This window comes from Orbicella faveolata, unplaced genomic scaffold, assembly GCF_042242905.1.
Source record: "Orbicella faveolata isolate gen_17 unplaced genomic scaffold, um_ofav_v1 contig_36, whole genome shotgun sequence".
Taxonomy (NCBI): domain Eukaryota; kingdom Metazoa; phylum Cnidaria; class Anthozoa; order Scleractinia; family Merulinidae; genus Orbicella; species Orbicella faveolata.
In genome coordinates, this window is record NW_028301565.1 from 3,439,750 (window position 1) to 3,466,770 (window position 27,021).

The window sequence follows — 27,021 nt, forward strand, 5'->3', positions numbered from 1 at the left end:
GTGCTTTTGTAGAAGAAAATAACTGGCGACTGAGTGCGTGCTTTATTCGATATTTTTTTATTGATATCATTGTATGCTCTATTGTTTGACGCACAGAAATCTCAATGAAATATTCTGATGCAGCAAACACTTTTCTAGTGGGTGAAATGAATTTTAATCAAGTATGTAAGGAAGTCTCAAAGGACATCCCGTTCATTTTAGTGTCAGGGAGCGTCGTGTGTTGTGAAGGTGAACCAGTATCTTCGTCGATGTGCTCCCCTTCGCAGATAAGTATACGCTTTCGTTTTTGCATTTCTTGACCTTGTTCGCTTTTCGCCTCGTTTCGCTACGCTTGCCCTTTTCCGCAGTTTAGTGGTTTAGTATAACCAGTTCGTTGAGCAATTTTTTACGTCCACACAGTGAAGAAATTGTTGAATACTGGGAGGGTGTGAAACTTTCGGAATAAAGAATTACCAAGTTCGTTTAGACAAGCACATCGGAATAGCAGGTTTGAAAGTTTCTTACTGAATACCACATTTCAGAAATACTAGCTCTCTTGTTCGTCGTATTTGTAACTGTTTAATGTTGTCCACGATGGGTCTGAACTGCAGGTCACATTCCATAAGTCAGAGTACAGTCACTGTGCTGCAGATAAATAAACAGCACCAAGATTCAGTCTCCTAGCCCTAATTAGCCCTAGCACTCTGCGTAAATGTTGTTTTAGATCGAGGGGAAACTTTTGGCATAGTTATTCATCAGTAGAGTAAGGATTTCTACTCTTGACCTGTGGAATGTGACCTGTGTTTTAGACCCGGCTTGTTGTCCATTGTTCCGATGCTCTGAGTTGCTAAGGGTATGAAGATCTGACTGAACAGTTTTAAAGTTACGTCAATAATATTCCCTGAGAATTTAAATTCTTTTCTCATGCAGGAACAGTTTGTTTCCATACAACCGCTGAACTTACTGCTCGTGAATGTTTTAATTGGAGTTTAATATAGTCGGTTTTACTTTGAGAGCGACTTTGTTGAGATGTTATACAGCCATCCTTGTCCTTCGCCGCACGATTGATTTCTGATACATTTTCGGGTAAGTAATATTAAAATATTTAGTTAGAATTTTAGAAATAAAGGCAGATTTGAGTTATAATTGTATTGTGGCTTTTCTTCATTCATCCTCATGTTTTCATAATTGTTCACATTTTCGTGAAATCAGAAATTACTTGACGAATGGAACCAATTTTGAGCAAACTTGCGTTGAATTCTGGCGAGAAAATAATCCTAAGAGAACATTAAGAAATTTGTTAATGCAGGCGATATTGCCCGATGTTATATGGCCGGTTTCTAACTACCAAACTGATTGACCGACTGATAAGACCTCAAACTCAAAGGTGATATATTTTTGACAGTTTCCTCTCTCCTTCTGGCATTAGACGAACAGAGGGGAACCCAAAGGAAATGTAACCATTATGAGCTAGACTACGAATAGTCCCTCTTTCGCTTAGTCCGTCGTGCGGGACGCGAAAGAAAACCGCGAGAAAAAAAATGGCCGCGCGAAATCCTGGAGTCGAGGAGAGCGCGAAAGGAGGGACTACCGCCTAAGCCCAAGAGTTTGAATTATATGCGTTGCTCTCACAACGCAAAAATATGATTGGCTTATGTTAGGCGCGTTGACAACGTGTTGTCAACATTCGAGATACCTGTGACGTCTTGCAGGAATGTTTTGGAACCGGAGCAAATCGAAGCGGTACCAGAGCAAATCGAAGCGTTGGAATCGCGCTTCGCAAGCCGTGATGTTCTTGCGAATCTGCCAACAGGCTTTGGAAAGATTTAAATTCATCCAGTGTTTTGTTTGGCAAAGCTTTCTGCCTTCAACCCGACTGCGAGCGTGTTAGTGATTTCGCCGCTCAACAGCATCGTCTAAGTCAGCGAATATCAATTTACTGAACTTGGCCTTTCTACCGCCCATTTGAAAGATTGATCCGGACTCTCACTTGAAACCGGACATTCACCTGAAATTTTCCGCTGCTATCGGCAAACATTTCACCGCAGTTGGATGATCTCCTATGTATAATGTATAATGGATAATGTAAATTCTCGGTTGAAACTCTGTTGAAATTTTCGCAATAACTTTTAGACGCAGCGAAAATCCTTACAAGAGGCCTCATTCGCCGTCTTCTGTTTAAAACTTCTTTGGCAGTTTCGCTGAACGAACACTGAACGAAGATATACTTCTCACGGCATATGTTTTTGCCTGGCTACTTGAAGAGTAGAGTAGAGCAATTTTATTCAGATCTCCCTGGGCTATTGATAACAGGCGATAATAAGAGGACGTCAAGATGAGAAATCCTACACCGAAAAATCACTCGGCCGTGAAAGGGCAAACCCTTGGGCTTAGGCGGTAGTCCCTCCTTTCGCGCGCTCCTAGCCCCTAGGATATCGTGCGGCCATTTTTTTCTCGCGAATTTCTTTCGCGTCACGCACGACGGACTAAGTGAAAGAGGGACTACTCGTAGTCTATTATGAGCAGCCGTGTTCAGCTTTGAAGCTACGTTCTCTCCTTATCAGTCTCTTCATTTTGCGATCAACTCCAATTTCAGGTAAATTCTAGGTTTTACTTTATCTTTATTTTACAAGTATGATCTGACCTTGTTGCAAAGTCTGATTTAAAAATTCTGACTAAGATAGCTATCATGATAAATTGATTGCTATGGTTCAGTTTGACCCTTGCTGCAATTTTATGATTTTTTTGTTCTAGTGTATTGTAATTTAAATTAAAATGCACCAGAAACCTTTTTGGATTGCAGGTTGTAGTTCTTGGGCTCTAGAGGAACCTGGTAGTTGACTACAGGAAATGACTGATTCCAGATAAGTACATCGTAGTTTTGTCATTTGTTCGTCGTTTTCCTGGTAAACGATTTAATTCAGAGCAAGATTGATCGAAATACAATATACCACCAGAATCCCAGACCTAACACGTTTGTACTCAGTAAATTTGCTGAGCGAAAAGAAAGCCAGTCACTACTATAAAATGCATTTCTCTAGTCTCTTGATTTCAGGCTAGCGAATACAATGTAATATGCCTGAAAATAGCAACATCGTACAAGTACAAGACTGTTCTATTGAATAAAGGAGATTTACTTCATTTATTGACATTTGCTCTCTTTTTTCCAAGGTTGAACACAGAGTGCACGTGCATTGAAAGAAAATGCAGCCATTTTGGATTGTAGTGTTTTACCCTCCGCTTCGATGCAAGTAGACGACATCTGAAAGATTTTATAGTCAGATAAGTTCGTTCTCATTTTCTTAACTCTTCTGTCTTATACCATTTACAGTATCAGTCCAAGGAAGAAAATAATTGATTTTCTTTTGTTATGTAGAGTACATCCTGAGGGAAATAACCAAATGAACTGTCTTCATGTAGCAAAAAAATAATAACTTTATACTGCTTTGTGCGTTTAAACGCTGCCTGAATAGTATTTATGCTTTAAATGTCTCTGTGAACCGCTAGCTCTGCATTTTTTGACCAAATTCCTAAGGCTGACGCAGTTTTTAAAAGTCAGTGTATCAAAGCTTCCTCTTTTCTTTTTCATGCAGGTTTTAAAAAAGATATGCTGAGAGAAAACAAGACCATTTTGTACGACAGTGCGTGTCTCTAATGTTCTTTGGTACAATGTAAGTATTGCAAACATCTTGGTTCAGATAGACCAGATATTATCTTCGCAGTTTTCTATTCATTAACTGAGAAATGTTGTCTAAATGTACCACCAAAGCTCAGCAGTAACGTTCATAAAATATTTTTTGCCGGTGTTAGAAATTTATTTGCACCTTGCCTCACTTGGTTTCTGGAAAATTTATGAAACGAAGGACTGAAAATTCGCCAATGCAAGAAAAACAACTTCGTTAGCTCTTGGACTCAGTGGTTTCAATCAGTAGTTCACTGCTTGCTAATGGCTGGAAACGCTTTTTCTCTACAATAAGTCCAGCACCTCAAATTTTCCTTTTTTTTCGGTTTCAGTCTAAAGTTAATAAAATCTCCTTCCATGTCAATACATTTTAAAGTATCTTGCAGAGAAAATCTTTAACTATTTTAATGTCCTCGGCAGAACCAGGAAGTTTGTTTGAGATTTGCCAGCCAACAAAAATTTAGTGTTTTCTTAAATAATTTTACCGTACAGTATTGATACCTGCTTTAAGAAGTCACTGCAGAATTGTCTGTTATTAAATTTATAAACACGTCTCGAATTTGTTGATGAAAAAAATAGTTCGTTTTAAGTTTAATCTCCCTTTTTGCCAGGTGAACTCGGATATTGAAGAGAAAGTGAGGCCATTTTGGATTGCAGTGTGTAATTCTTGAACGCTGGTGCACTATATATGACATATTGGAAAAATCTTAATTCAGATAAGTTCACCCTTTCCTTATTTTACTTGAATTTGTCGTCGACCACTTTAATAACTGTGTCATTCCAAGTATCCTGTAGAGAAATCTAATCGGGAGTAGTGAAAGATGAAATTTTGATCGTGTGGTGAGTTTGGGACAAAGAATTGAACATCTCCGTCCGTGACGGGATTCGAACCCATAAACTCTTACATACCGGTTGGGCAACGAGGAATTGTTCTGATGTCCGAACGAATTCTTAAAAGTACACGATTGCGAGAGATTTGTTCATCAATTTCAATAAAGTAAAGCTTTAGAAAAGCACTGTAAATGTGTATTTAGGGTCAAATATTCGAAATTAACACAACTGGAGATCCGATAATCGTTGAAAAGTAATTTAATTTGTTGTTTTCTGCTCTTTTTATCACCAGGTTGAATGCAAACATCGTTTCAATAGAAAGTGTAGCCATGCTGGATCAAAGTGTGTAAGCTCTCGAAGCCTGGTTCAAGTTGACAGCCAGCAAAACACCTTTTTTCAGGTAAGTCGTTTTCTTCTCTGTTTACCATTGAACGGTTTCAGTCCAACGAGTGATCAGAGTCTGACCATATAAATGCCTTCCTGACCCTTGTTATAAGCATTTCAGTTGGAGAGAAAATATTGGAATCAGGATATATTGTAACTAGTAAGAAGAATTTTACTTGAAGATTGGAGACTTGTCCAGTGACATAATGGAATCAAAGTTACAGAATAAAACATGCTGGTGTTAATTATTATAACCTTCGTAAGAACATTGTGAAAACAGTAAGTGTTAAGTGATACAATCAATATTAACCAGCTATTTTGTTGATGTTTCCTTTCTTTCTAGGTTTAATGCCCTTTCAAAGAAATGTGTAGTCATTTTGGATAGCAGGGTACTGGCTCTTGGACCCTGGCCTGGAAATATCTTACTTCAGATAAGTCGTTTTCTTGTTTCTCTAGTCGTTTATCATTAACGGATTCAGTCCAAGAGTGATCAAAATATAACATCATACCTCGTTGCGTTGTCAAGTATGTTACAAAGGCAATGTTACCAAATTCATAAACTAACAAGAAAAGAAATGTATGACAATCAATTGGGAAAATTAATATTTTGAGTACGAGACTGAAGTGGAAGGTTGAACATCGCAATTTATTATTTTAAAGGACAACTTGAAACGGCCGAATATTCTCCGCAATGCAAAATTGAAGTGCTTTTTCCTAACATTTTGAATTCAAATTTAACAGAATAAAAACGTGGTGGTGGTACTAGAAATTGTTACAAATTTATTTTGATATAAACATTGTGAAAAACAAAGATTCTAACGTAGCATTTCAGCTTACTCTCGGCTTGGCTTTGCGAACGAAGATTTAAGGAAGTGATCCACTTACGCTGCAGACAGAGAAGCATGTACGACAATTTACGAGAACAATTCCAGTTTAATAGTACAATGATAATTTGCAGTGCGAACAATGCTTTCCTTATACGAGGCCGCAAATGAACTTTAAAGGCGATTCATTTAGAGAAGGAATTACTCAAAATCAAATGTGCTTTAAAATAGTATTGTCAGGCATTCAAGAACGAACAGCAACTTAATTTATAACGACTGATAGAGCTCATGACTTTATCGGCATGACAATTCTAATTGCGCTTTGCCAAACACGATCATTTTTCGGTCATCAATGTTCGAAGCTTGACCAATCTATATAAACATGCACTACTTTTTCGTCTGTGTAACTGATATAAGTACAGTGTTAAACATGGAGGTGAATGAAAAAATATCATCGCCTAGGGCAAATTAGTGTCTTGCTACACCATTTAACATGGAAAATTAACGTTTAGAACAGAGAACAGGTGGCTGAAAATATTTACGAGCGTTGTTTGGTTTCGATACGTACTTGCATGTGTCCGGGCACAAGTGGGCTCAAGCCTTTAGAGAAATGTCATGTTTTCGATGTAGCGATGTTTCACTGACATAGATTTCAAAGTGTAGTTTGAGTATTTTCTTTTTCTCAAGAAAACAACAGTTTGCTGCATGTGAATAAAGTTTTTGTGTCAGTATTCAAGCAAACAGCAAACAAATAACATTCCAGCTAGAATAAATATGTGACGCTAGTCTCTCAGGGTAGCTGTAATGATAAACTGAAGTAATGGTCGAAACATTTTGAAACAAACAGCAAAAAAAAAAAAATAAAAATATAACATCCTGTGGTACAACCCTCCTTTTAGCAAGAACACCAGCACCAACATCGGACACAAATTCCTCGCCCTAATAGATAAGCACTTTCCGAAAGATCACAAGCTAAGAAAGATCTTTAACCGAAACACCATTAAGATCAGCTACAGCTGCATGAACAACACAAAACAAATAATCGACAACCATAACAAACGCATCCTAACTGCATCTACGCCGACTGATGACACCGCCGCCGCCGCTACCATCAACAACAAAAAGTCATGTAACTGCCGACAAAAGAACGCATGCCCGCTCGACGGAAACTGCCTACAATCATCTGTGATCTACCAAGCCACCGTAACACGCAAAGACAACAACACGGCAGAAACGTACATTGGTCTCACAGAGAGCGACTTCAAAACTAGATACAGAAACCACACCGCATCATTCCGCCACGCTAAACACAGAAACTCGACCGAACTCAGCAAGCACATCTGGACCCTCAAAGACAATGACATCGAACACTTTATTTCCTGGCGCATTCTCTCCTCACACTCGCCGTATAACAGCTCAAGCAAAAGATGTAACCTTTGCCTTAAAGAAAAATTCCTTATCATCTGCCAACCCGAGCTATCAACACTTAACAAACGTAATGAACTCGTATCATCTTGCCGCCACAGAAACAAAGCCCTCCTACGAAACAACTAACCCGTTAAATTTCGCGCTGCATATATTATGTAAATTATATTGTATATAAACGGTGGTTAAGATTATTCTTATTAAATCCCCTGATGAGTGGGCAACCACGAAACAGGCTTGTAGGGATGAACCTGTAGTTTATTTGTGTTTTTCCTCCCACATTGTATACTTCGCTCTACTCTGATGTATTGAGCACTGTTCTACGAAAATCAAATTTTACACTTTATATATATATATATATATATATATATATATATATATAAATAAATAAATAAATAAATAAATAAAAATGGACCCAGAGAAAAATAGATAAATAAAACAAGTACACAGGTCAAAAGGTATCAAAACTACTGTTTACACTTATGAAATGTAATAGTGAAATGGAAAATAGATATAATAGAATCGAAAACTTTAGAAAGCTTGGAATTTACATAGTATGTTAATTGCTGCACGCGCAGTCTCCCGCTTCCTTGGAATGTCGTTTTCCGTAAAAAATAAACAATCTTCAATCTAAGCAAGAGCCATAACCGGGGACGGAGACCGTAAGTCTCGGGATCTGTGCGCACCTAATGATATGGGGCACTTTTGCTATTTTTAGAACAAATTGCGCCACCCTGACTCGGACATACATCCGCGCGGATCCACGCACATGTCATGGGTTCTCGCGTGGATGTTGTCTAAAGAATAAAGTTTATGTAAGAAATCTCTCTACTCTGGTATCGAGGTAATTTGTGAATTTCTCAAACAGTGCTTAATCATAACCAAAACCTGTTTTTGATAGTTTCTTATTATTTCTGCTCGTTTGGCAAGTTTTGGAAGGAACGTCTGACGCGTACAAGTAGCTCCAGGGCCTGCACTTTAAAGTCCGAGTCTGTGTTTTCAATTGTAGCTAATTGGCAACAAATCTTGACAAAGATTTCTTTCGTTATCTTTTGTGCTGAGATTCTGCAACAATTTTCACTAACGCCAAAAGGCTACTATCATCTGTGTTTCTTCAACGTAGTGAAATTTTACACAGCTGCGAAAATAAAATAGACAAGGAGTTTTGATAACTCAGCCAACAAAATCGAAATCGTTATTCGAGTTGATTAAAGAAAGCGTCATCGTAACTTTGCTGATTATTCCTGCTGTATTCACATATTTTCAGCTAAGCAGTTTAATATGTTCTCAAACATTTATCAACCTTGAACATATTTAAAAACTAGAGATATTATTGCGGAAGTCCAATTTGTCATGTTTACTGACTGCAAAAAAAACACGGATCGGCGGGCGCTCTTATTCATCGACAACAGACAATTTATTGAATTTTTACACAAACAAAGCCTAGCCGTGTCTACAGACGTAAACTTATTGGGCCTTGATGAAATATCAAGTGTTACTTACAATTCAGGCGAAATGCAGACTTGCAATTGTTTACTACTTTTCGGTGGCGATAGACTCTGGCGAAATCCCCCAAGCGTGTGGCAAGAAGAGGGAAACTTTGAAGTCCTAAAACGCTGCAATATCCAAATTTTTCCAACTAGTTTTTTTTGCTGTGTTACGGAAAAGCTGTTAATCTTCAGCATATGTGAAATTTATAGTGGAGTAATGTGGAACTCTTGTAAAAGAAGCAGCGGAACGCAACTTGGTCTGAGTGATATAAAACGGGACATACCTAAATTCGACACTGCCTTACTTCAGTCGAATTGGAGCAGCTTACGACGAAAATATTTGAGCAAAATTCCAACAGACATAAACGTATTGAGTTGTGGGCCAAAAGCATAAAACATGTCTGGAATTTCGGATGCCATTTCCCCCGCGCTACAACCGCAAAAATCCTCGCAGCGTGTACGCGCGCTTTCCGCACACGATGGCGCAATTTGTTCTAAAAATAGAAAAATTGTCCCATATCATAGGGACAGCCCCAATACTAGAAATGGCGCGTGCTTACGGCCTCCGTCCCCGATTATGGCTCCTGATCTAAGCTCATTTTAGCAACTCAGTGTAAAAGTTTTACATCGATTCGACATAAGGAAGATTAGTACAAAGTTATTGCATTGGAAAACGTTATTATCAGAAGTTAGAAACTAGTCTCATTTAGTGCAGGAACCGTGATTTTACAAGAAGTATTTACAAGCAGTATTCCTGAGGAAAGGTTTCAAGACATAATTATCATTAAGGTTTAATTTTTGCTTTGGAACTTTTGAACAAACCTTTTGAATTTTAATCATATTCGTCTATCCTTTTTATCTCTTATATGGAGTTCTTAAAAATGAAACAAATTTTAGAACCTGCAAAGGGTGAAGGTTAACTGAGAGCGTCTCTTTCCATGTTCATCAAATTATAAATGCGGTATAGTAATAAAACATATATGCAGTATGTGGTGATAAATCATCTAGAAATGTTAAGTTTCGTGCAATAACTTGTCAGGTAAAACTGATATCGTGCTTTTAAAAAGGACCTCCATCTTGGATTTCAAAATTTGCAAATATGTCAAAAAGTTTGAAAATACTAAAAAATATGACGATTCAATTTTTTTTCTTAATTAAGACTTTGTAAAAACCATAAAAATGTCTAAAACATGGACTTGAGCTTAGAAAAGTACACCAAAATTCATAAAACACCTTTGAGTGTGCTTGTTTGCCACAGGAGCGTCAAGAAAAGCAGTGAACTAATTGACACAACAAAACGTTCCCTGATTGTTTTAACAAGGAGTTACCAAGTTTAGTTATTTATATTGATCTGCGTCAGTTTCCAATGTTTTCACTTTATCAAGATACTGGAAAGAGCATTGACCTAAATACTGTTTCGAGACGCATTGGCAATTAATAATTAAAGTGAGATAAGAAAGTACTTAAACACGATACATTTGAACATGGTTAATAGAGAGAAATGATTATGAATCATGGCAGATTTCTTTGTTGTATGTTTTTGTTGGCTGTTTGGGGCGGGGGAGGGAGGTTGACCCTGCCCAAAATCTGGAAAAATACAAAAAGTTGTTATGTGTGCTCATACAGCTAACCAATAGAAACATTGCGATTACGTAATTCATGCACAGTCTAGGAGCATAAAACAAAAAGATGTACAGGGTCAAAGACCTTCCAACATAACTCTTAGCCTGTTTGTTTGCTTTTTTGATGTTTGCTGGGATCCTTAACCATTCCCTCTGTTAACTATGATTTGAACAAATGCAACTGTCTTAAGGATATGCTTGAAATTGTATCGATGACCTATAAGAAACTGGAACCGAGAATCAAACACGTAACCGTGAGGAAATTTAGTCGTGGACATGTTAACAGGTTGTTAATAATTTGCAGCAGGAAATCATTTCACATCATTGCTGATAAAGGTTGTATTTTTACCCCGCATTTGTAAGTCTATTTCTTAGCTGGTCGGTAATAGCAGATCGAGTTTTGATGTTGTTTTCGAAGCAATATTTGTTTTTCAACTCCTTGGCAGGCAAGTGTACTATGGTTTCTGATAGTTAAATAAGCCACGCTTTGGTAAGCAGTGAAAACACAAGGTCAATTTGCAAGGACCGACGTAACCTAATAAAAAAAGAAGTACCGGATCCTGTCCCTGTGAAGGATGTAATTGGACTTGGTGATGTCGGACTACTGACAAAAACGCTAGGCTGATAAAAAGGTTTGAGAACGACATAATCAGTTCATATATTTCGAAAAGCTTAAAAAAACGTCCAGTACCTTGAAAAGACTGGAGAGGCTTTGTTTTTGATTTTTCGGTTTTACGTTCTTTTATCAATAATATGAATACTTTTGAAGCATGAATCAGTGGTACCCTATTAAAAGTTAAAGGGAGACAGTCAGCTGGAGCACATGCGCATTAGATACCATCTGATGCCATAGTTAATTTGCATATCACAGAGACACGATCGATACTGTTTTTAACCAAATATGATACAAAACATAGGATGAGCAAAAGCCCACTCAAAAACAGGTTTTTCAGTAAACGATTGAAAATCAAGCAAAACACTGCGAAGATTGAAGCGGATTTCTAGATGTACTCGACGAGTATCTTTGATTTCAGGTTGAGGTGAACTTTTTCAAAGTGAGAAAACTAGTGTCCAGGTCAGCGCGGTACCAAAGCCGACTGTGTCCCTTTAAGGATACCAAAAACATAAAAAACTATCTTTGACAAGAGGTGCTGTTTTCTGTAAGCGATAATCCAACCAAGTATTAACACAGCGGAGCAGGGCTTAAGTTTTGTATCACTCGACTTCAGTTTGCAGAGAAATATTGAGCCACGGTCCATCCAAGGATGCGAATAAGACAAGTGGAAATGAATATGTCAGTTTCTTTCTTAAGATTTGTTAAGTACAGTTCAGAAAACCTGAAAAAAGACATTAAATGCAAGTCATTTCTTCCCTACTGGTTCAGATCGAGGCAAAGCGTGTTGTTGATCATGAGTAAGGAAAAAAGGTCGTGTCAACATGCCAGCAGAAGTAAATAGTTGCTGCAAAGTTAAAGTTTTAACTTTGAAAATGAAATTTACAATTTTAACTTTAAAATTTCTAGGTCCAAAAATGTTTTCTAACAAAAGAATTCACAAAGTCAATCAGTCTTCATAATGATTTCATGAAAACGTTTTATTGTGATCACTCTTGATCATTATGTAAGAATTAATAACCAACAGTTATTGTGCTTGACAACGGTACAGTAATCTGTTTATCATTAGTACAAATCTACCGGATTATACTAATGCAATACTGCATTTTGATTGGCTGAGGTATATCTTGTACGATCATCCATTACTATTCAGTGGTTGAAGATAGTCTGCAAAATAGGGACATTTTTTCTCGTCTCGCCGAAGTTTCGGAAGAGGATTTAGAAATATTGAATGGATAATCAAATTCTCCAGAAGGCTCAGTGAAACAAGGCCATTTGCTGTCATAGCACTCGAAATTTTAGAAAAAAAAAACTGATAATCGCTCGGACAAAGCTGAAAGATGGACTCAAAAGACAGTTCATTCTGCGCTCGATAACACTATGGTGACGTTTTAAAGTGTAGAGATTTAATTGGCAATCATTTAGTAAGAGTTCTATATTTAAACGACTAGTTTATTTTGCTTAGTATTTGTTTATTTTTTCCTGAAGCCAAAAGCTAACGTTACCTTGAGAACATTTCATTATGTATGTAAGCACCGTAAGTTTTATTTGGAAAGAAAATATAGAACGAGGAGGGTATCGCAGCAGCACCCTCACTCCCACAGTTCAGCCCATAATAATATATGTTGATTCTGCGTGACACATTCTGATGAACTGTTAATATTTGATTCGATCAACAGGTAGCCTGAGGAGTAGTAAAGAAAGTGAACAATGATACACCACAGCGAACAACTGGCTAAAAGACAAATGCAGAAACACTTTCAAATAAATTCTCTTTGAACTTGGAAATAAACTTTAAGAAAAGCACCTGTACTCCGTTTATCGCAAATCTGTCGATCCTCATAGTAAGTTACGATGGAATAGTTGATTAACAAATGAAGCGGACGAGAATATATATAATATCAAGTCTGTATGAGGGAAGAATAAAAAGATAGAGATTTTCGCAAATAACGAAAGTAAACTTAGCTGATGTAAGGAAGGTGCAAAGAGCAAATTAAAGACTAGAATCCAATAAGCTCTTACACCTTCCTGTGATAAAATATTATTTAGAAAATAGCTGTAGAAAAAAATATGCCGCAGAACCAGAAAGGTGAGTGCGGTTAAACCTGTGTCGTTGTCCTTTACTTTGCATTTAAATTCATTTTAATCCAATGAACATTGCTCATTCCCAAAGAAGAGGGCAATGCCAGAAAAAAATCGTCAGATAATAAAAAAATCGGGAGATACCCCTACACGAGCCATTGTGCACAGTAGTTTATCTTCGGCCAAAAATCCCCCACCATCTTACAGGGGAAGATTGTTCGAAGAGTCTTAATTCCTGTCCCCCAAAACCCCCACTCCCCTGAATGAAACAATCGCGAAGGAGGATTAAATCTCGTCCATAATCCTTTACTTTCCTGGAGAGAATATTTGGAGAGGAAGTTTAACTCTCATCCATAATCCTCCACTCGCCCTTTAAAGTTCAAAAAGGGGTTGTAATATGAGGTAGACTTCCTCCCAAAGTAGTTTTCTCTAATAGGGTTAAAGGTTAAGAAGTAGCGGTAAGACTAAACTACACTGTGTCGACACTATGGGCATAAATAAGCAGTCTAGTCTTTCAGCCGTTTCCTAAACCTTGACCATCTTAAAGAAAATTACTTTGGGAGGAAGTTTTACTGAAAATGTAACCACTTTTGACTTTAAAAGGAAAGATTAAGAGATTATGGTTAAGACATATACTTCCCTCCAAATCTCCTTCCTTAAAAAAGTAAAGGATTATAAAAGAAATTTATTCCTCACGCGTGATTGTTTCATTCAGTGGAGTGGAGGTTTGAGGAACAGAAATAAATGCTCTTCTAACAATATTCCCCGGTAAGATTTTGGGGAATTTTGGACAAAAGATAAACCACTGTGCTCGAAATATCGTGTAGGGGTATCTCTCACTGACGATTTTCTTGAGGCATTGCGCTCCGCTTAAGGAATAAAAAATGTATCTTGGGTTCAACTAAATTTAAATGCAAAGTAATTCTCCTTCCAAGCAAAGTAAAGGAAAATAATAAGAGCATTTCCACCTTGTTTATTACGATTTCTGGAGTCATTACCTAAATTGAATATACGAATAAATTAACCATGGAAAGAGTCATCTTGCTCCCTGCTACCTCCTCTGGGGAGGAGCAAGGAGGGAAAAAGAGTCATCTTGCTCCCTGCTACCTCCTCTGGGGAGGAGCAAGGAGGGAAAAAGAGTCATCTTGCTCCCTGCTACCTCCTCTGGGGAGGAGCAAGGAGGGAAAAAGAGTCATCTTGCTCCCTGCTACCTCCTCTGGGGAGGAGCAAGGAGGGAAAAAGAGTCATCTTGCTCCCTGCTACCTCCTCTGGGGAGGAGCAAGGAGGGAAAAAGAGTCATCTTGCTCCCTGCTACCTCCTCTGGGGAGGAGCAAGGAGGGAAAAAGAGTCATCTTGCTCCCTGCTACCTCCTCTGGGGAGGAGCAAGGAGGGAAAAAGAGTCATCTTGCTCCCTGCTACCTCCTCTGGGGAGGAGCAAGGAGGGAAAAAGAGTCATCTTGCTCCCTGCTACCTCCTCTGGGGAGGAGCAAGGAGGGAAAAAGAGTCATCTTGCTCCCTGCTACCTCCTCTGGGGAGGAGCAAGGAGGGAAAAAGAGTCATCTTGCTCCCTGCTACCTCCTCTGGGGAGGAGCAAGGAGGGAAAAAGAGTCATCTTGCTCCCTGCTACCTCCTCTGGGGAGGAGCAAGGAGGGAAAAAGAGTCATCTTGCTCCCTGCTACCTCCTCTGGGGAGGAGCAAGGAGGGAAAAAGAGTCATCTTGCTCCCTGCTACCTCCTCTGGGGAGGAGCAAGGAGGGAAAAAGAGTCATCTTGCTCCCTGCTACCTCCTCTGGGGAGGAGCAAGGAGGGAAAAAGAGTCATCTTGCTCCCTGCTACCTCCTCTGGGGAGGAGCAAGGAGGGAAAAAGAGTCATCTTGCTCCCTGCTACCTCCTCTGGGGAGGAGCAAGGAGGGAAAAAGAGTCATCTTGCTCCCTGCTACCTCCTCTGGGGAGGAGCAAGGAGGGAAAAAGAGTCATCTTGCTCCCTGCTACCTCCTCTGGGGAGGAGCAAGGAGGGAAAAAGAGTCATCTTGCTCCCTGCTACCTCCTCTGGGGAGGAGCAAGGAGGGAAAAAGAGTCATCTTGCTCCCTGCTACCTCCTCTGGGGAGGAGCAAGGAGGGAAAAAGAGTCATCTTGCTCCCTGCTACCTCCTCTGGGGAGGAGCAAGGAGGGAAAAAGAGTCATCTTGCTCCCTGCTACCTCCTCTGGGGAGGAGCAAGGAGGGAAAAAGAGTCATCTTGCTCCCTGCTACCTCCTCTGGGGAGGAGCAAGGAGGGAAAAAGAGTCATCTTGCTCCCTGCTACCTCCTCTGGGGAGGAGCAAGGAGGGAAAAAGAGTCATCTTGCTCCCTGCTACCTCCTCTGGGGAGGAGCAAGGAGGGAAAAAGAGTCATCTTGCTCCCTGCTACCTCCTCTGGGGAGGAGCAAGGAGGGAAAAAGAGTCATCTTGCTCCCTGCTACCTCCTCTGGGGAGGAGCAAGGAGGGAAAAAGAGTCATCTTGCTCCCTGCTACCTCCTCTGGGGAGGAGCAAGGAGGGAAAAAGAGTCATCTTGCTCCCTGCTACCTCCTCTGGGGAGGAGCAAGGAGGGAAAAAGAGTCATCTTGCTCCCTGCTACCTCCTCTGGGGAGGAGCAAGGAGGGAAAAAGAGTCATCTTGCTCCCTGCTACCTCCTCTGGGGAGGAGCAAGGAGGGAAAAAGAGTCATCTTGCTCCCTGCTACCTCCTCTGGGGAGGAGCAAGGAGGGAAAAAGAGTCATCTTGCTCCCTGCTACCTCCTCTGGGGAGGAGCAAGGAGGGAAAAAGAGTCATCTTGCTCCCTGCTACCTCCTCTGGGGAGGAGCAAGGAGGGAAAAAGAGTCATCTTGCTCCCTGCTACCTCCTCTGGGGAGGAGCAAGGAGGGAAAAAGAGTCATCTTGCTCCCTGCTACCTCCTCTGGGGAGGAGCAAGGAGGGAAAAAGAGTCATCTTGCTCCCTGCTACCTCCTCTGGGGAGGAGCAAGGAGGGAAAAAGAGTCATCTTGCTCCCTGCTACCTCCTCTGGGGAGGAGCAAGGAGGGAAAAAGAGTCATCTTGCTCCCTGCTACCTCCTCTGGGGAGGAGCAAGGAGGGAAAAAGAGTCATCTTGCTCCCTGCTACCTCCTCTGGGGAGGAGCAAGGAGGGAAAAAGAGTCATCTTGCTCCCTGCTACCTCCTCTGGGGAGGAGCAAGGAGGGAAAAAGAGTCATCTTGCTCCCTGCTACCTCCTCTGGGGAGGAGCAAGGAGGGAAAAAGAGTCATCTTGCTCCCTGCTACCTCCTCTGGGGAGGAGCAAGGAGGGAAAAAGAGTCATCTTGCTCCCTGCTACCTCCTCTGGGGAGGAGCAAGGAGGGAAAAAGAGTCATCTTGCTCCCTGCTACCTCCTCTGGGGAGGAGCAAGGAGGGAAAAAGAGTCATCTTGCTCCCTGCTACCTCCTCTGGGGAGGAGCAAGGAGGGAAAAAGAGTCATCTTGCTCCCTGCTACCTCCTCTGGGGAGGAGCAAGGAGGGAAAAAGAGTCATCTTGCTCCCTGCTACCTCCTCTGGGGAGGAGCAAGGAGGGAAAAAGAGTCATCTTGCTCCCTGCTACCTCCTCTGGGGAGGAGCAAGGAGGGAAAAAGAGTCATCTTGCTCCCTGCTACCTCCTCTGGGGAGGAGCAAGGAGGGAAAAAGAGTCATCTTGCTCCCTGCTACCTCCTCTGGGGAGGAGCAAGGAGGGAAAAAGAGTCATCTTGCTCCCTGCTACCTCCTCTGGGGAGGAGCAAGGAGGGAAAAAGAGTCATCTTGCTCCCTGCTACCTCCTCTGGGGAGGAGCAAGGAGGGAAAAAGAGTCATCTTGCTCCCTGCTACCTCCTCTGGGGAGGAGCAAGGAGGGAAAAAGAGTCATCTTGCTCCCTGCTACCTCCTCTGGGGAGGAGCAAGGAGGGAAAAAGAGTCATCTTGCTCCCTGCTACCTCCTCTGGGGAGGAGCAAGGAGGGAAAAAGAGTCATCTTGCTCCCTGCTACCTTCTTACTAGGTACCTAGAGGGAGGTCTCCTCTGGGAGACAAACGCACACAACATGTTGGGAGGAGGTATTAGGGAGCAAGATGACTCTTTTTCCCTTCTTCCTCCTCCCCAGGGGAGGTAGTAGGGAGCAAGATGACTCTTTTTCCCTACTACCTTCTCTGGGGAGGAGGAAGGAGGGAAAAAGAGTTATCTTGCTGCCTACTACCTCCTCCCAACATGTTGTGTGCGTTTGTCTACCCTGTTGCGACATGTTTGTTGTTTTGGTTAAGTATTAGCCATCAGCACGTAATATGATTGAACATGTCTCAAGAGGGTGGCCAAGCGCGTGCAAGATGTTACGCACAAAATGTTATGATATGTTGGATTGACATGTTGCGATCATTGGGGGGGGGGGGGGAGGGGGTTAGATCTTTATTTATTAACACACCGTTTAAGTTTTAAAGTAATGGACAAGGACACAAGATTTGGCCGGAAACTTAGTTTGCGGCTTGTTTATATATCTTGTTTTCGTTATTTAATGATCTAATGTTGTAGAAGGTTTCAAGAGCTCTTTTTTGTGAGTCCTTTAATTAGCCCTTACACCTTCTTAACACCAGGAAAGGCTTTGCGAAATTTCACTTAAGTATTATACTTTGATTCACATTGTTTCAGAGAAGAAAATGCTGATGAAAGCTACCTTGCAAGTCTTGGTTGTTGATGAAATAGCTTTCAAAAAGTTAGTAATGTTTAACTCTTTTCGAAGACTTGCTGACCTCCTTTTTTAACACTATTTTAAGGTGGTTGAATGTAATATTGATAAGTGTTGCAGTCCATTTTCTTAACGGATCCGTCTAATATCTGCGATCCTGTTGACAAGAATTATCATTATTGATCAGTCAGAAGGCAAGTGTAAGTGCTATCTAGACAACTGAAAATACGTGCACTGAGACGTTATATGCTAATTTGCCAACTGTACTGGTTTAACAAGAATGAGCGCAAAAATTTCAAATCTCTATGTCAAGTTTTTTCTTTCTTTAATTTCTTTTCATATACACAAGCTATTCGTATCGTTTGGGTTTGATAGGATGCCATCAATATTTGGGTGCTTCTTTATCACAAAATCCGTTAACCAGGATTCTATTATCATTCTATAGAAAGTCAAGTTAACAACGTGTTCTGCTAAAATGAATAAGAACTGTAGATCTACTTCAGCTACCTTAAAAACAGCTAGGAGAAATTGTATGTTGATTTCTAGTTCTTGAGAATTGAAAAGTTCATTCAGTTCTACCTTGCCGCTATTTTATACGTGACGAACACGTTGCTCTTCCCCTGTCAATTTTAAACCCTTTTTATCCGTAAGACAAAGCATTTGACTCGACTCATTTACTATTTTATAAAGTGCCCATGAAATGATCTTTCGAGCTAAATCAAGCCATTCTTTAAGTGAGCCTCAAATTACTGTTTATTTGTGTAACTAAAGTGTGAAGAAACATATTTTAAACTCAAAATTGGTAGACGAAAAGCTCTATTTCGTTTTGGAGACTGATGGCAAAATCAGATTTGTAAACTATCTCGCTTGTCGGTTTCCCACTGTCGGAAATATTAAAGAGTGCTTTTATTTTCTCACTGAACTTGTCGTGTATAGTAAGTCATTTTATACAGAGAACGGGTTTGTTGGGGAATTTGATGCCTTGCCGACACCTCTCTCAAGACCGTAGCTAGAAACGCTCCAAACATGTATGGAGTTACCACTTTTTATCGGTACTAACTGGAAAATTTAATATCCGTTCACGACAAACAGAAATATTTTATTACTCTAGGCTATATTCCTTCCAGGAATCTTAAAGGTACTGAATAATTTTAAAATGCCTTAAGCTATCCCGCAGCATTTCTAACAGAGTGTTGCCAAATTATTTCTGGTTACAATAAAATAATGGAAAATCGAAAACTAATCATCATCATGGAATAATATAACTTTACTTCTTGTTTACTTTTGCAACAAAGTGGGCAGCACTATTGAACGTTGGAAATGGATAATTATAACTTAACTCACGTGTCTGCGTATTGACCATCTTATTTTTTAATTGTCATCGTACACAAAGAAATTAGAAAAAAATCAGAAATCGAGAGTGAAATTTGCCTTCCATCGCAAAAGTGGTTTTGCACGAGAACTCGTTTTCAAACAGAAGGACAAGGTAAACTCGGAAATGGCCAATTCACTGCTCCAGCAAGACAATGATCCAAAGTTGATGACTTCCTTTTTTCTCATCATCTTGTTGAAATTAATATTATTGTAATTAACTGAAATTAATTGAAATTCTCATCATCTGGTGAAAGGAGAAATGAGCTGTTGATTACTATTTCTTAGAAATAATAGAGTTCATTTCTATAATCGACATAACATGTTTCAGTGATGAACGACTTTTTAACTTGAATTTGTTATCGCTTTCTAGAAACAATACGTGAAAACTGGAGCGGAGCGTATGCTGGAAAATCACATCTTCGTTTGCACCGAAATGGCAAAGATATCTTTCTCTTGAATTTATAAACAATCCACCTCTGAATTACAGTTCAGCAAGTTTCTCACTTTTTCTTCTACAAATCACTGGTTAAGAACTTCACAACCTTAACTTTTTTTGTACAGGACGCTTAAAACAAAAGTACTGTTTTTCCTTATCATTTTTCATGTGACTGTACCATGTAAGGAATTAAATTCGCACTCCTGGTATTACTTTGGAATTTTTTTCCTATTTTGTCGTTGAACATCTTAGTCGTCACTGATTTAGTTTTTTAAAAAAACATGCTAAGTCGAGCTGCCACAAATTGCAGCCGCTTCATTTAATGCTCTTTAATGCGACTGTATCGAGATGAAATCTACACAATATGTCACAGGAACAGTTCTTACAACCTGTCTGTGGGTAATTTATAAAGCCAGAATTCCTAAATCAAACGTAATGGTTATTCTGGGGGCATCGATTTCCCTTCTTGAATATGTACTGCAATTTTGGTGTCAAGATTGAACTTAAACAAAGTTTTCAAACACGTAAATCCAATTCTTTTCTCTGACCTTTTCCAATAAGAACGCCGCAAAGAGATGGTAAATTGTACATTTCTTCTACCTAGCCTCCTCTTTAACAATGCATAGAGTCAGCTTTCGTCACGACACACGACTGAAAACAATCTGTTGCTGGTGTTTTGTGGCGCTATTTCAGCCCACAATGCGAGCGATTTGGCAAAATAAATCTTACGTTTGATATTTTTTCCACTTAAAAGTATGAAACATTCAGTACTTAGTTGCTACATTCTTTCTCGTAGATTTTTGTATGCGAAAGATGAAAATTTGGCAATAAATATTGTAAATTTTGACATCAAGACAATATGTCATAGTTGATTTACTATTTATTCTAATCACCTGACTCGTTGGCAATGTCTTAATTCAGTCAAGAGATTTAATTGCTGATCCACTGTCAATTTTATAACTTTATTATCCGTTGGCTCATTTGCAATATTTAAAGCGGTGCCCTTGAAATGAGCTTTCGAGCTGAGTCAAGTCACTTTTTTGTGCAAGTGATATACGAAGAGTCAGTTTTTAATTTGAAATTGACAAGAAAGCCGTCTATTTATTTCCCTTTGGGCTGGTATATACGTAGCCAAACAGTTTTGTAAACTCTCTCGCCTGTCACAATTTCCCTTTGTCAAACATAACCATAATACATTTTTTTAGTCATGTGATGCAGTGAACAACCGGGTTTGGTTTAGAATTGATGCCTCGCTGACATCTGTCTTCAGACCCTGTTAACGCCCAAACATTGAATTCACCACTCATGGAACACTTACTTTTCGTATCAGTTCTAGCTGGAAATTATCCACTCACGAAAATCAGAAACACTTATTGTCTGATGTCACCAAAGAAAAATAAACACAGGAAAATTGCGTTAACTACTCTCGGAATTACGCTAAAAGAGGCGGAGAAACAAATCATTTGCAAGCAGTTATCCCACAAAGGTAATATGATTATAAATTTGAATTTACGGAAATGTCTTACGAAACACCGCCTTACGCTCCCAGTTACCCGTGTGTTCTAACTTTCCGGACATTAGGAAGCTCAAGCAAACCACGACGGCAACGGCAACGAAAACTTTTTGGACGGAAGGGCAGTCTCAGTCACGTAGAAATTTATTAATCTTAATATTGTGTTGATAATGAATGCTTATTTTTTATCCAATCTTCTAACATTGCGTAGCACAGTAAAGGCAAACGCTAATGTGACTTTGACTATTGTTTTCCTATAAAACAAAAATTGGAAAACCAAGTAAATGGGTCAAGCTAAAGAAAGAATTTAGCCTTGATGACAAGCAAGTTTCAGAGGCATTTCTTCTGCCAGTGAGGGCCGCTAATGAACCGTATCTACGCTCCTTTCGGTACAAAGTGTTGAATTCTGTTCTGTTTACTAATGACCGCCTGTGTAAAATAGGATACGTTTCTAATCCCAACTGCATCTGTAGTCAGCAAACGGAAACAATATCCCATATTTTGTTCGGTTGTTCTTTTTCATATTCTTTTTGGCATGAGGTTAATGAAAAAGGTTTTGAGCACAATCAAGAGTTGCAGAAGCCTCTCGCTTACATATTGCAATGTTATTGTTGGGTCTTTTGAGGAGGAGATGGATCTATTTAATTATATAGTAATTTTAGGAAAATCTCTCTTGTGGACTTGTCGATGTAGAGAAACATTACCTTCCTTGAGCCACTTCATAAGAATTTAGGTAATTAAATATGAAACTGAAAAACACATTTCAAATCGAATAAAACTAAATTGTTTAAAGAATAATAGAAGATCTTTGAGGAAACAATTTTAACTAATAATTATAGTAGACAACGCTATCATTAAGGAAAATCGTTAAGTTAAATAAGTATGAAGATAAGAATTGACAAAATTTTTTTTCTTAATTCAATATGGTGTCATTGTTAACTTCTGTAAACCAAACTTTATTCGTTCTTCTGTAAATTAATTGTTAAAAAAAGGATTGTAATTGATGTAATTGTGGAAATAAAAAATCCCAAATGAAGAAAAAAAAACATAAAACAGCAACGAAAACGTCACCAAACAAAACGTTTATTGAGTAGAACAATGGCTGTGCGCGTGCGTTTTAAGTCTTTGTGCATTTTGTAGCCGTAATGTGACATGAACAAGTTCTGTGCATTTTGAAGAACGTAGGTCGGGATGGCAAATTTTTTGTATTTCTTTTTGGAATGGATCGCTGGCATTACATATTTAGTTTGAGCAAGTTTTAAGTACTGATTGGGGTACGGAGCAGATATCCAGATTGTTACGAGATTAGAAATATCATTTTTCTTTCTAGGAGTCGTCCCTGGCGTAGGTATCGTCGTTGCTTAAGTTAACTATTTCATTTCTTATCCACAACTCAAAATTCATTCTTTCATGTATAAAAAACAGAGGTTTTCGCATGCAGTTTCCAATGAAATTGAAAACAAAGTAGTGAGTTTAAAACCAGTCAAGAAGTAGAATCTTTCAAGTCGATTTAAATAAGCGACAGAAATTCCATTTACTAATTATATCATCCGCGTTTTTTTCCAAGGATTTCCAGTTCGACGTCTAGCTGACCTTGTATCATGTCTTTAATATTGTTGTGTTAACACAGTTTCAATTTACGTTTTATGATCAGTTATAATAATTCATGAGTCTTCTTTAAAATTTGTATTTTCTGAATATTTTAGCACAAAGTTTCGTCCAATAGATAATACGGCCAGTCAACAATGCTCCTTTCCCCCATTGGAATGTCATTCAAAACGTTTTTTCACATGAAACACTCTAATAAGTACAATTTTGCTTTATTAAATTTTTAAATGAACTTCAGTTTTCGGTTAACATTGTATCACGAACATTTGATGAGAGAAAATTTGATGAAAGAGAACTCATCGCAAATTGCGAAAAAACGTTTCCTCCGTGAAATTTAACCGATAGACCTAAATTAATTCATAGCAATTTTTTTAAAAAAACATTTTCTCTTTCTGATCTATCTACGAGCCCGTGAAAGATTTAACCCCCCAAAGAAGACATTGCACAGATTTTGAATGGTCAATGTGCAAATATATTCTGAAATCACCTAAATATATTCTGAAAGTCCCTATATATTTTGGTCGTTTTTCATTCTTTTGGAGGGGTGGGTCGGTTAAAATATTCAAAAACGTATCCTTACGTGCTTCCATAAGCATGCCGTGATGAAAAAAGAAACCACTCAGGGCTCCATTAATGTAAACATTATGCAAGTAAAAAAACAAGTTGAAAATTAATTGCAAAGGCACTTCAATAAGCTTGTATACTCTGGTACTGGTAGAAGTCACATTGCCAAATCCTGTGTTAACAAATTCCAGTAACGGTATGAAAGTTGTTTCATGGTCTCCTTTACAATTGCTCACCAAGTTCATTCAATAATCTTCCTCCGAGTAATTAAGAAGGAATCTACAAGACGTTTGAGTAACAAGTGGAAAAAAACTTTGTACCGAGATTATTCACATCGTATTGCAAACGGCTGTGCGACTGTTTTAAACATCTTCTCAAAGGAAATTATTTCTAACGACACCAAATGTCAACTGAAACAGATTTTGAAGTTCATATGAAATACTTGAAATTACTGGTGAAATGAAACTGATGATGAAGGTTTACCTTTGCTTGCACAATTTCTCTAAACTTTGAAACTTATTTTCCCACATTTCCATGGGAAATGGTTTTCGGTGTTCTTTCAAGGAACTATTTATATCGTAACCTTTTAGAAAATGCAGAAAGGACTGCAAGATACTTAGAATTACTCTGGATGGAGCTTTTTGTCCAATAAAAACTGAAATTGCTCGATTTCCTCTCGGATTTTGTCTTAATTATTATTGTAGAACTAATTAATGATTAGATCTGAATAAGGCAACTTTAATTATTCTATGCTCAATTCAGTGGAACGTTTTCATGTGACGTCATCAAGCGTTTAAATCCAAACGTAAAGAACCACCAGAGTTTCTATCCTCATCAGGCATAAGAGGTGCGAAAATTATACACCTTGACAGCATTTCAGCGCAATGGTGTCCTTCGTTTGGTAACAAGTGCATTTTGAATTTTAGAGTTATGGCAGTGCGGAACATCGCGTTTGTCGAAAAATATATACTTATCTCATGATTTTTAGCCCTTCGTGAAATAAAAGTAGCAGTTAAGTGTTCATATGTTGGTTTGTGCAGAATAGGCAATCAATGGCCTAGATAACCAAGAAGATCCAGATTGTCACACTATTTTCCGGCTGCCATATTGACGAATCTTTGCTGAGGTCATTTTTTTACATTTTTCCTCATTGACATACTACTATGCACGGAGAAGGCATCACGCTAGACACGAATTGACTACAACAATTTAAAGACCTTGTGAAATTTAGTAATTGGTGAAACTTTTGGCTCTTTGGCAAAAATATTCGAGGAGAAATTGGCCTTCAAAAACCGCCAAATTTCTGGGTGGCAAACGCCCTAATGAGCATTTACATTCTTTGTTAAATTTTGAGTTTTTAAACCCGCTTCGCTCAAACATTATTCAATACATCGAGCTCAAATTCCTTGACACAGTTGATCGTGCTATGCCCTTTCAATATTCAGAATTTCCATCAGAAACTGTATCACTTATGGGGCAAATATTGTAAACAAAGATTCGCCAATTGGTGTACCACGGAGGTACACCAATACGGCGGCACCATACTGAGCTCTTAAAATTTGTGCAAAACATTTAGGCAAATAACTGAAGTTTGGGACGGCGCATAGACCTAAAACCTGGAGAGGAGTCTTCTTTATTTATCTTCAATAAGATCAAATTTCCTTGTTTTTTTCCTATTGCACGACAGTGAAAACGATCTATTGTAGTCCGGCTCTCTGACTAGCTGTGCGTTTCAAGATTTTTTTCAAGATTTAAAATCCTTCTTTACTCGACAAAAGCAAACAAACAAACAAACAAACAAAAAACAGAAGAAGTCCTTTTTAGAGCAATCTTACTTTTAATTTGGCTCATTGTGATACCGTCAAGAGTTATACGGCTGTACAAACAGTACTCTTACATGAAGTTTGCAATGTATGAGAAGTGACGAACTGGAAGATTAAAATCTTTCAATTGAGATACTTCACTTTTTATTCTCGAGAATAATGCTCAAATGCAAAGGATATATACATGCAAAACGACAGTTCGATGTATCATTTATCTCGGCTTAATGGGAAAACTAGTGAGCATTCACGAGATGATTTTATTGATAAGCTGCGGCCATGTATTAATTACTTACTACCACTTCCTCTTCATTTAAATTTTTCTCAAAAAGAAACCACCATTGTTCTCAATTTAGCAAAATACTTTTTTTCCCTTATCTCAATTTCCACAACTTTTGGTTATGGTCTTCATCAATGCCTTGAAAAAAACAATTACGAGAAATAATATTCGATGGTTTCAGGTTGACCTTCAGCATAACGAACTGAGTGGTAACTTTTAACACATCCCATGCTCAAAATGTATATTCTCATTACTGGTTTTCTCATATTGTTTTAAATGTTAACTCTGAGAATTTAGTTTTTCAAAGTGGTAACTCTTAAGTACATCCCATGCTCAAAATGTGTATTCTCGTTACTGATTTTCTCATATTGTTGTTAATATTAGTTCTAAGAATTTGGTTCTTCATCAAGACAATATTTTCTAGTTTATCAGTTTCTGAGATTTTCATAATTCTTTCGCTGCTACTGTCAAAAGTTAACGAGAGTAGAAATAATGTACTTATCTGAGATTTGATGTTTCCAATAGTCAACTTGTGCCAGAGTCCAACGGTACATTGCGATCCAAGATGGCCGCCCTTTCTGTCAACAGTGATATATCAGCCGCCTGGAGCGAGAGAGACAGAAAAAAGAATATTTAATCAACACTACCTTGTCAACTAATACATTTACAGCAGTGTTAGATACAGTTGATAACTATGTAAATTTTCAGAAAACAGTAGTGCTTTGATATGTTTCCGAATTTTAGCATTTTCTTCAAAAATGAAATAGAATTCCCATGGAATCCACGATGGGTTGTATTGTTCGCGCTTCTAAGAATCAAGGACAATGCTTTCTAACTTGGTTATAATATAAGCTTGCTATTAAAATTGGATTTAATGATTATTAAAGAATTTTTTTTATGAATATTTACGTCGTGGTATTCTCCTCTTCACCTAAACGTTTTCAGACGCTTAAAATTCCAAGAACGTAAAATGAAAAGTGCAAGATTTTCCTTCACATAATAACTCCACCCTCCACGCTTTTGTCCTCCACGCGTTTGTCCTCCAAAACAAACGGTAGTCTCATTGTAATAATTATTATCGAACATAATACAGTGCACGTGTATTGTACTGATATAAATTATGGCATTTTCTGGACAACAAGACAACCGTACGCTTATATGCAGCAATGGTACGAAACTTGAAAATCTATCAATTTTACAATCAGAATCAAGATTTTTAACACTCTTGGAGTGTAAAGATAGGAAAACCATTTTCTACTTATCTGAGCTGAGATGTTTTTCCAATAGTCATCGATCGTACGCCAGAAGTGAAGCTCTGCACACTGCCATCCAAAATTCAGTCAACGTTGCTGAAATTCAATTAATTAAGGTTGATGAATAAATCCAGAAACTCGTGAACTGTCCTTCAACACATCTTTGGTCATCCTGGAGATAGCAGAGCAAACGGCAGCAACTTTAGTTATTTAAACACCTAGGTTTACTTATGATTATTTCATGGACAGATAACTTGCTCACCCAAAAACTTGTTGGCATGTTGTGGTCAGAAAGTTGAACTATAATAAATGGCCGTCACAAATTAAAACAATCGATTTGGAACAACGCTTCATCTTTCATGTATTTCTATTCAACTTGGTAACGTAAGAATGAGTTGATAATGAAGGACAGCAGCCATTTACGATAAAAGATATGCTGTAAGGTTGATTTACTTACTTTTTAAATTAATCCTCTTCGTTCTCTGTGGGACACAAGGCAGCCAGAATCCATCTACATCTCTATTTTGTACGA

At 38.6% G+C, this 27,021-nt stretch overlaps 1 protein-coding gene across 1 annotated transcript in view; it reads left to right on the plus strand.

The window, feature by feature from the left end:
* LOC149102033 (uncharacterized) overlaps positions 1-27,021 on the plus strand; it is a 55,960-nt gene that overhangs the window by 16,028 nt on the left and 12,911 nt on the right. The gene's annotated exons all lie outside the window — the stretch shown is intronic.